Raw genomic sequence first — 11,291 nt, 5'->3', positions numbered from 1 at the left:
AAATAATAGCAATATTGTAAGATGATCAGCTGTCAATGGCTTAGCTATCTTGGCAACACAACAATCTAAGACAAGTCTGAAGGACGTCTGATAAAAATTGCTATCCATCCCCAAAGAGAGAACTAACTGATGATGTCTGAATAAAAATTAAAGCATCGTTTCTTTTACCTTATTTTTCTTGAGTTTTATTCTTGTTGGTGTTTACATATTTTTTTCATAACATGACTATTATGGATAGGTTTTTCATGACTACACATGTTTAACCTGTATCAAATTGCTTGCCTCCTGAAGAGGGAAGAGGAAGAGAATTGAAACTCTAAAAGTTTTAAAAGTGAGTGTTGAAAATTGTTTGTGGGCAGAAGTTTGGTTTGCGCCCATAAGTGGTCTGCTTTCTGCCAGAAACTACCAGCACAGCCAAGAAAACATGCCTCACCAACACTCAGCATTGACACCAGAGCAAAAGAAAGAACTGTCTGATATCGCTCACCGAATTATTGCTCCTGGGAAAGGAATCTTGGCAGCAGATGAGTCCACAGGTAGCATTGCAAAGCAACTGCAGTTCATTGGAACTGAGAACAGAGGAAAATCCGTGCCTCTATAGACAGTTGCTTCTGACAGCAGATGATCAAGTGAACTCCTATATTGGAGGTGTTAAACTTTTCCATGAAACACTCTTCCAGAAAGCTGATGATGGTAGTCCCTTCCCCAAATCATAAAGGATAAGGTGTCATTGTGGGTATGAAGGTGGACAAAAGTGCAGTGCCTCTGGCAGGGACCAGTGGTGAGACTACCACCCAAGGTCTGGATGAACTGAGTGAGTGCTGTACCCAGTATAAGAAGAATGGAGCTGACTTTGCCAAGAGGCGCTGTGTACTGAAGACGGGACAATACACCTTCCCCACTTGCCATCATGGAGAATGCCAGTGTGCTGGCCTGATATGTTAGCATTTGCCAGCAGAATGGCATTGCACCCATCATGAAGTCAGAGATCCTCCCTGATGGAGAACATGATCTGAAGTGTTGTCAGTATGTTACTGAGAAGGTCTTGCCTTCTGTCTACAAAGCTCTGAGTGACTACCATGTCTTCCTGGAAGGGACCTTACTGAAGCCTAACATGGTCACTCCTGGCTATGCCTGTACCCAGAAATATTCACATGAGGAGATTGCAACGGCAACTGTAACTGCTCTTTGCTGGACTATGCCTCCTGCAGCCACTGGTATCACCTTCCTCTCTGGGGGTCAGAGTGAAGAGGATGCCTCCATCAACCTCAATGCTATCAATACCTGACCCTTGCACGAGTCATGGGCCCTGACCTTCTCTTATGACTGAGCCTTGCAGGCATCTGCTCTCAAGACTTGGGGTGGAAAGAAGGAAAATGTCAAGACTGCCCAAAAGGAATATATTAAGCTGGCCATGGCAGACAGTCAAGCTGCTCAAGGCAAGGATACTCAAAGTAGAAAGTCAGGAGCTGCAGCCAGCAAGTCTCTCTTTATCTCTAACCATACCTACTAACTTAAGTCAAGGCCTTCCACTTGGGTATGCCCTAACACTCCAGGCCATCCCTCACAATCCAGGAAGAGGCTGATATCCCAGAGCTTTGTGCTGACCTCTCCCATCACTCCTAATTTGTGTGGTATTGTTGCCCTCTGGTGAATCTAGTAACCCCTCCTCAGCCCACTTCTACAAGGAAAAAAAAAGAAAATTGTTTGTGTACGTATAACCAAGTAAAAATAAGATAATAAATTAAGTAATTAATTAAAAAATAAAAGTGAGATATAAACTCCCCTCCCCCCAAAAGAAAGAAATTTGATGATGTAAAAGATTAGCAACCTCCTTTCTGCCATATGTTACTGAAGTGATATGGAAGTATCTGTGACATTGGTATCAGGGGAAGGAGGATTTTTAAAATATTGCTCTCCAAGTTTTCTTCATTCTTAGAGCACATTTATTATGTGGAGAGAGAGAGAGAAAGAGAGAGAGAGAGAGAGAGAGAGAGAGAGACAGAGAGAGAGAGAGAGAGAGAGAGACAGAGAGAATAAAGTAATTATTCCAAATTATTTCAGAACCTCAAGAACAAGTTCATAAAATTTGATGTTGAATGAAAATTTACTAGGAGTGTCCCACACATTGTCTCAGGCATTATTTATAATATCACTTGCCTCTATTATACAGATTTCATTAGTCTAGTTGAAGTAGTAATAGTGGGAATGGCAGGCCTTAAGAAGTTCCATCACCTTTGGGAACCATACTTTTCTCATGTATAAACTCAGTTCATAGTTCCTTAAAGCTCCAAATCCTAGGAATCATACTGCTATTATAGTAGTTCAAAAATCTCCCATCCCCTATAGTTCCAAAACAAGTTCTTCTTATGTATTCTTATATTTGATTAGAAAAAAAACAATGGAATACTGTTTATCATATTTGTTCAAATAAGAAAAAAGTGTGACTAATTCTTGTCTCTGTTATAAACATGAATTAGATTGGGTCACTGACAAACGAGATGCTTTAAAAATGTCCGTTTTAAGTATAGAATTCAGTATGTATTGAGATAATACAGATTACATTGTAGTATGCATTTCAGCTTAAAAATGCTCATTAAAATAGTTGATGAAAGGCAAAATCCAACCCACAAAATAGTATAAATTTAACAATTCTTTAGAATATTGAGATCTATTTTTTGTTTTCATTTTTTTTGTGTTTTAGTTTAAATGGAGATGGGACTGATACTGTAGACCTATGATTTCATTGGAATAGGAAATCATGAATGAGGAAACATCCTCTACAAATGCAAGTGGGCACTTTCTCTGTAACTTATAATCTTAAAGAGGCACCCCCAATGTTGAGAGGTTAAGGGACTTGCTCAGAGTCACATAGCCAGTATATGGCAGAAGAATTCTTAATATCAGGATTCCAGGACTGAAGCCATTTTTTTATCCATGGTCACACTACTTATAAGATATTCAATTTAAATATTCTATTTCAGTACCATTTAATTTTGAACATAATATAATCTATTATTTCTAATTGGTTTGCTACATAGCAAAGTCAGTAACTCAGTATTATCATATAAGAATTACAAGTTTTCATGTGTTCACTTTGATTCTTAGTTATATATTACACAGGATGATGAATTATTTTGTAAAATTCACATATGTTTTCTTTCATAGAGATAAGAGTAGGACTAGACCTGTGATTTTATTGGTATAGTCTATTCCCAATTGATGAAACTCTTCACATATAATTTGGAATTTTCTCTGTAAATCATAACCTTAAAGAATTGCCAAGAGCACAAAGATATTAAAGGGTAAAACAGCCAATAAGTGACAGATGAAGGAACTGAAGCTGTGTCTTCCTGACATTGAGGTCAGTTTATTATCTGCTTTTTGCATGAATATTTATCACATTAAAAGCGAACTATTTTATCGTACAGATTATACTTAAAGATAACTGTTAAAAATGTTTGTGTAATTAAGAACAATTTCTCATACCCTGGAGAGGAGAGGAAATGAGCTATTTTTAGATTGTTAATTGCCTTGGAAGTCATATATTGAAATTTGCTTGAAATATATGGTCACTGAATATCAAGATTTCATGAACTGAAAATAGTAAGTTTCATCAAAGGGTGGCTATGTTATTTATATGATATAACATTATACACACATGTTTGTGTGTGTGTGTTGCAGAAAATACTTATCTTCTTGCCCCAAATACTAAGGAAATGAGATTCCTTCTTTACTAGAATTTAATTTATAATTTAGTATCTCTAATAAATCATGCAATGGATTGGAATGTCAACTGGCAGAATTTTCATAATTTGGGGCAAAGCCAAGGTGACACTGTGGAAGGATAGACGTGCTCTAGCTCTACCCCCATAGCCTATAAAATATCTGCAAAAAATTAATCTTAGCAAATTCTGGAGCAGAAGAAGCCACAAAATGACAAAGAGATTTCCAGCCCAAGACAGCCTAGAAGGTCATCAGGAAAGGTCTATCACATGGGGTTCATAAGTGAGCAGCTCCCAGCTTTGGTGGCATAGCACAGCATGGACAGGACTGAAGCAAGCTTCAGGGCACATAATCAGGGGCAATAGCTGTGGTTCCCAGATTTCTCAACCTGCAACGCCAAAGACAGCTTCAAAGGTCAGTGAGAAAACTCTTTCTACCTCAGTGAGAAGGGAACATGGTCTCACTCCAGCTCTGGCACCAGAGTAGCAGCGGCCACTGCAGCAGCTGTGTCCACTGTTGGAGTCTGGGCCTAAAGACCTTGGTGAAATCAAGCTGCTGATCTGGGTCTCAGTCCTGAGTGATGGTACAGGGGTGAGGAGGAGCACTAATGTGATGAAGCTAGTGGAGGCCCTGGAAAAGGAATCCTACTCTCAATTCCAGGGAACAAAAGAGTGCTTGTGGTTGCTCACAGATGAGAGCACAGGCCAGGAGGAGGAGTAAATTCCTCTCCTTTAATTATGTCACCTTGGAGGAACTGAGAACTTACAGGTCCCTAGAGTATATCCTGCACTTAACAAAGGACTCAAAAGTCAAGTAACTGACTGGGAAAATGGTCCCAAAACGGAAGAAAAATGAGACTATAGAAGGTTACTTTCTTAGTGAACAGGTAATTCCTTCCATCCTTTCAGATGAGGAAGAACAAAGCATACCACCAAAGAAAGACATAAAAGTCAAAGCTTTTACATCCAAAACCTCCAAAAAATATATATAATTGTCTCAGGCCATGGAAGAGCTCAAAAAGGATCTTGAAAATCAAGTGAGAGAGGTGGAGGAAAAGTTGGGAAAAGAAATGAGAGCAATGCAAGAAAGTCATGAAAAGTGAGTCAACACCTTGCTAAAGGAGACCCCAAAAAATTCTGAAGAAAATAACACCTTTGAAAGTATACTAACTCAAATGGCAAAAGAAGTCCAAAAAGCCAATGAGGAGAAAAATGCTTTAAAAAGCAGAAAGGGACAAATGGAAAAGGATGTTCAAAAGTTCACTGAAGAAAATAACTCTTTAAAAATTAGAATGCAGTAGATGGAAGCTAATGACTTTATAAGAAATTGAGAAATTATAGAACAAAACCAAAAGAATGAAAAAACAGAAGACAATGTGAAATATCTCATTGGAGAAAAACTGACCTGCAAAATAGATCAAGGAGAGATAATATAAAAATTATTGATCTACCTGAAAACCATGTTCAGAAAAACAACTTAGGCATCATCTTACAAGAAATTATCAAGGAAAACTGCCCTGATATTCTAGAACCAGAGAGCAAAATAGAAATGGAAAGAATTCACTGTCCATTTCTTAAAAGAGATCCCAAGAGGAAAACTCCCAGGAATGTCATAGTCAAATTTCAGAGTTCCATGGTCAAGGAGAAAATATTACAACCAGTCAAAAAGAAACAATTCAAGTATTGTGGAAATACAATCAGAATAACACAAGATTTAGCCCCTTCTGCACTAATGAATTGAAGGGTTTGAAATATGATATTCCTGAGGTCCAAGGAGATAGAATTAAAACCAAGAATCACCTACCCAGCAAAACTGAATATAATACTTCAGGGGAAAAAATGGAATTTCAATGAAATAGAGGACTTCCAAGCATTCTTGTTGAAAAGATCAGAGCTGAATAGAACATTTGATTTTCAAATACCAGAATCAAGAGAAACATGAAAAGGTAAACAGGAAAAAAGAATCCTGAAGGAACTCATTAAAGTTGAACTGTTTACATTCCTACATGGAAAGATGTTATTTGTAACTCATGAGACCTTTTTCAGTGTTAGGGTAGTTAGAGGGAATATGATATATATGCATATATATATATATGTGTGTGTGTGTGTACACACATATATACACATACATGTATGTATATGTGTGTATATATGTATATGTATATACACATATATATATATGTATATGTATATACACACACATATATTATGTATATATATATGTAGGTGGGTATGGGTATATTTGCATGTGTATATTATATGTGTGTAGGTATATATATGTATATGGGTATATGTGTTTATGTGTATATGTATGTGTGTATAGATAGATAGATAGATAGTGAGAGACACACACACAGAGACAGAGACACAGAGAGAGAGAGACACTGAGAGAGACAGAGGGCACAGGAAGAGTTGAATATGAAGGGAGATTACCTAGAAAAAATAACATTGACTGTTGAATGGAATATGCTAAGAGTAAGAGATATGGAAAGGTAGAATGTAGCAAATAATCCTACATGTGTTTTCATCCTTTGTTGTGGAAGAAGTTCATGCCATCAGAGAAATAATGACATGACTCGCTTGACTTTGTTTTGAGTGAGGGAGGGCTGTGCAGGTCACCAGCCTCACTTCTCCTCCACAGCCATCTGAATCCAGTGACCACATATTCATCAGGATGATTGGAGATGACCCAGGATGAGGCAACTGGGGATAAGTGACTTGCCCAAGGTCACACAGCAAGTGAGTGTCAAGTGTCTGAGATGCGATTTGAACTCAGGTCCTCCTGACTCATGCACTGGTGCTCTATCCACTGCACCACCTAGCTGCCCCCTAGCATCTTACATAAAAGAGGGAAGAAAGAGCTTTTATAATTGAGGGGAAGAGGGGGGAGATGAAAGGAAATAATTGACCCTTACTCTCATGGGATTTGGTTTAAAGAGGGAATAACACACATTCAACTGGATATGTAATTCTATTTTACCCTGAAGGAAGACAAGGGGTAAGCAGATAGCAGAGGGAAGATCATAGAAGGGACAGCAAATTGGGGAAATGGATAATCAGAAGCAAACATTCTTATGGAAGGACAGGTCAAGGGAGAGAATAGAATAAATTGAGGGAAGGATAGGGCACAGAGAAATGTGGTTAGTATTTTACAACATAACTATTATGGAAGTGCTTTGCATTGTTGCAAATATATGACCTATACTGGATTTGTTGTTTTCTCAATGTGGATGGGTGGAGAGGGATGGAGAGATTATGGAAGCTTTAAGAGGTTTAAGAATGACTGTTAAAATTTGTTTTAGTATGCAACTGGAAATCAAGCTGTACAGGCAATGGAGTATAGAAATCTTTTCTGCCCTACAGGAAAATAGAGGGGAAGGGGGATGAAAGAATGATGGGTAATAGAAGGGAGGACAGATTGGAGGAAGGTGTGGATGGGATCCATGCTGTCCTGGGGTAGGGGATAGGGAGAGTTGGGGAGAAAATTTTGAATTCATGTTCTTATGGAAGTCAATGTTAAGAACTGAAAAGAAATAAATTATATATTAAAAAATAAGTGTGTATCACAAAAAAAAGAATTTTTATAATTTGTCTTAACAAAACGAGAAAAACTATGCAAAGTCTATAACTTGTGCAATATCTGGGCAATTCCTTCTCCGAACACATTAAATTTTACTAAGCATCGTTTTTTACATCCATGTAATGTTCCCAGACCTGGACTCTGAAGCTTAATAAGAAATAATATGTTAAGAATAAATAGTCAGTTTAGACTCACTGGGAAAAGCAACTTTTTTTTTGTTAATAATGTGTATTACTTTATGTAATAAGTAACAATAATTAACATACTATACAGTTCTTTAAAGCTTGCAAAGAGTTTTTTCATACTTTTTTTCTCTGATTTCTAGTGCATCATAAGCTAGTTACTAAAAGTATAATATCTACTATATAGTAACTATCTGTACTATAGGCATAATTTTTATTTTGAGGATGAGAAACCTGAATCTTAGAGAGGTCATGTAAGTTGTCCAAAGTCTGGCAACTAGAAAATACCTAAGGTCAATTTCAACGTCTTCCTGAGAGCATATCCAGTGCCTCACCCACTACAGTACCCTACAAAACTGACACACAGTTTTGAAAGTTTGCTGGATATATGGTTAGGTAAATAAATACATGTTTAGATATGATTTAGTTCTTTTTCCATAATATATTTCATATAATACAAAATATTGTGAAATACATATTATATTAAGCAGTCCTCTTGTACTGTGATATAATTGTCGAGGTTGTTTGTCCATCATTTTTGAAGAGGACCAATGACATCATAGGGTGACACCTTACATGTGTGAGTTGGATATAAGTGAGGCAGAGTTGCACACAGCCATCAATTTCTCTCTTCCAATGTCTCTGAAATTCAATGGCAAGATCAAAAATCAATGGCAATGACCCAGGATGCAGTAGATCACCTTGGCGTAGTTCACAATACCTGCTTCAGCCACCTTCATTGCTGCTGGAAAGAAAAATGTTCTCATCCACTCATTCCACTGGGGAAAGTCTTCACACGCTTGGGGCAGACAGCTCTGCTCCTAACTCACTGACAAGGCCTATCAATTACTCTCAAGGTGGTTTAGACCACCTGCCAAGACATTTTATCAGGCTATGACCACTGTACATGCTTCTTCTTGGAGTCACAGGTGGTGATTGAGTGCCAGATAGACTTCAAATGTACATGAGTAGCCCTGATAAGGGCTTGGCAAGCCCTCACACTAGAGATGTTAGTCCTCCTTGAACACCCCATAAAACTCTGTAATGTAATACTGATGCAGAAAAGAGCTGTTTATAGACTCATCGGCAGTCCCTCGTTTTACCTTGAGCAAAATTACGCTTTATGCAAGCATATTAACTGCTCAGAATCCTCAAGGTAAAAGGGTTAAGCTTAACCAAAAGCAGCACTTTTTCTATGAACAATCCAACCACAGAGTGACTTGTAAAAATATTATTGTTGTGTTTGTTATCTTTTTAATCTGTGTTGCTGGAATTCAGAGTGGTAACTTCTCTTGAAACAAGTTGCTCTTTTGTGATTTTTCTTTTATAGCTAATGTTTTACTTAGCAGATTTTGTGGTTAATTAAATATTAGAATTTTAAGTTATCTTCTGTACACTTTTATAAACCATCCTCAGTACAATGATAATAGCAGACAGGACAATAGGGATATAAGCATCATCCAGTTCCCATAAGACTTTGAATTCTTCAGCCAGATCTTAGTACTTTGAAAGGTTGTTTTTTTGTTTTTTTTTTCCATTTAGCTTATACATTATGAGTATTTGGGATAGTTACATCTATTTAAAACATTGTCCTTAAGGTGTTTTTTTTTTAAACTACATGGTCTATCTGGGCAATTGTGAGTGCTATTTGGTCTGATAATTATGTGTTTCTTGTACATTTTATTGGTTGAGTTCTGTGCACTATTATGTGTTCTGTACTTTTAGTATAAATTCTTATGAATATTTCTAGAAATGAGGGCATGTCTTGATAAATATTCAGTAGGTATTAACTTTGGCCGAATGCAATGATGTGCTGCACAGTCTCCCACATTCTCTTTTTTGATATACTTTGTCCTTGTTACTGGAGTGTATGGTACATAGGGGGATCTTATGAGGGCAGTTCTTCTTGCATGACAAGGGATATCTATGTGATATTTAGCGATGAGTGGGAAAAGTGATACAGGAACCAAGGAGGGGCAATGTCATGAACTCATTTTTTTGTCTGCCTTCATACTGGGTTCCTGAATCGTTAACTAACAGTGGTTATTTAAAGAGGGAATGATGACTTCAGCTTACAGATGTTTTTGTTTTCATTTATTTTTCCTGCTTATCACCTTGGGAAGTATTTAAAAATTGTCATAGGCAGTAACATTGATTTTATTATTTTCCAAAAAGAGGTGACTGCTCAGTAGCTCCTCTCACGTTTTACACTAAGGGATTGGGGGAGAAGAACCATTCCTTATATACTCTTTTCCTATGCTTTATTTTAACTTTCATTTTTAATTTTTTTAAGTTCTAAATTCTCTTCATATATACAGTCCCTTCCTTGCACAATGAGAAGGGAAGAGATATGACATCAATATGCATAAAATCATGCAAAACAAATTTACATATTATCTATGTTACAAAAAAGCCAGAAAAGTCAAATGAAAAAAGTATATTTCAGTCTGCATTCAGAGTTCATTGTTTCTCTCTCCAGAAGTGAATAACATCTTTCATCATAAGTCCTTTGGAATTGTTTTGGATCCTTGTATTGATTAGAATAACTAAGTCTTTTGCAGTTGATCATCCAAGATTATTGCTATTGTGTACAATGCTTTCTTGGTTCTTCTCACTTCACTATGCATAAGTTTATATAAATATTCCAAGTTTTTTTCTGAAGCCATTATGATTGTCATTTCTTAGAGCAAAATAATATTTCATCAAAGTCATATAGCTACAACTTGATTAGGCATTCCCCAAATAATGAACATCTCCTCATTTTCCAATTCTTTGTCACTACAAAAAGAGCTGCTATAAGTATCTTTGTAGGTGTAGGTCTTCTTTATTCATTTTTATTTGATATCTGTTCAGTGGAGACCTAGTGGGGTGGTATTGCTGAGTAAAGGAGAATGAACAATTCTATAGCCCTTTAGGAACATGTCTAAAATGGTTAGAACAATTCACAACTCTACCAACAGTGTATTAATGAATGTATTTTTTCCGCATTCCCATCAGCATTTGTTATTTTCCTTTTCTATCATGTTAACCAATCTGATAGGTCTGAGTGGCACCTCAGAGTTATGTCAATTTTCATTGCTCTAATTGATTTAGAGCATATTCTCTTATAACTGTAGAGAGCTTTGCTTTCATTTAAAAACTGCCTATATTTGTTCCATATACAATTAAGAAGAGTCTTATCAGAGAAACTCTCTATAAATTGTTCTCTCCTAGTTTTCTGATTTTCTTCTAATTTTGGCTGCTTTGTTTCGATTTGTGAGAAAAATATTTTAATTTCACATAATTAAAATTAGTCATTTTAATTCCTGTGATTCTGTCACTTGTTGGTTCCTAATCTCTTCCTTTATCCATATAGCTAACAGGTACATAATTCCATTCTCACCTAATTTGCTTATTATCACCTTTTATGTTTAAATCTTGTACCATTTTTACCTTAACTTGTTATATGTTGTGAGATCTTGTTCTCTGCCTAATTTCAGCTTGACTGCATTCCAATTTTCCTGGCAATTTTTGTACAATAGTGAATTCTTTTTGACTTAATCAAATACTAGATTTCTATGGTCATTTACTCTGTATTGTGTGTCTAATCCCTTCTAGTGGTACTCCACTCTATTACTTAACCAGTTCCAGATTGTTTTCATAATTACCGCTTTGCAATATAATTTTAAATCTGATACTGTTGGGCCATTTCCCTCCACATAGTTCATTAATTCATTTGATATTCTTGATCTTTTGTAATTCCCAAATAGTTTTTATCATTTTCATCTCTGCAAAATAATTCTTTGATAGTTTGATTAGTATGCC

The 11,291-nt window shown here is 36.4% G+C and overlaps 1 pseudogene; it reads left to right on the top strand.

Annotated features, from left to right (window-relative positions):
• The first annotated feature begins 424 nt into the window (after positions 1–424).
• LOC140531287 (fructose-bisphosphate aldolase A pseudogene) lies at positions 425–1,513 on the top strand (annotated as a pseudogene).
• The last annotated feature ends 9,778 nt before the right edge of the window (positions 1,514–11,291 follow it).

Source organism: Notamacropus eugenii, chromosome 3 (assembly GCF_028372415.1).
Source record: "Notamacropus eugenii isolate mMacEug1 chromosome 3, mMacEug1.pri_v2, whole genome shotgun sequence".
In the NCBI taxonomy this organism is placed as follows: domain Eukaryota; kingdom Metazoa; phylum Chordata; class Mammalia; order Diprotodontia; family Macropodidae; genus Notamacropus; species Notamacropus eugenii.
Note: the sequence above shows the minus strand (reverse complement) of the source record. Positions and strands in the feature narration are given on the sequence as shown.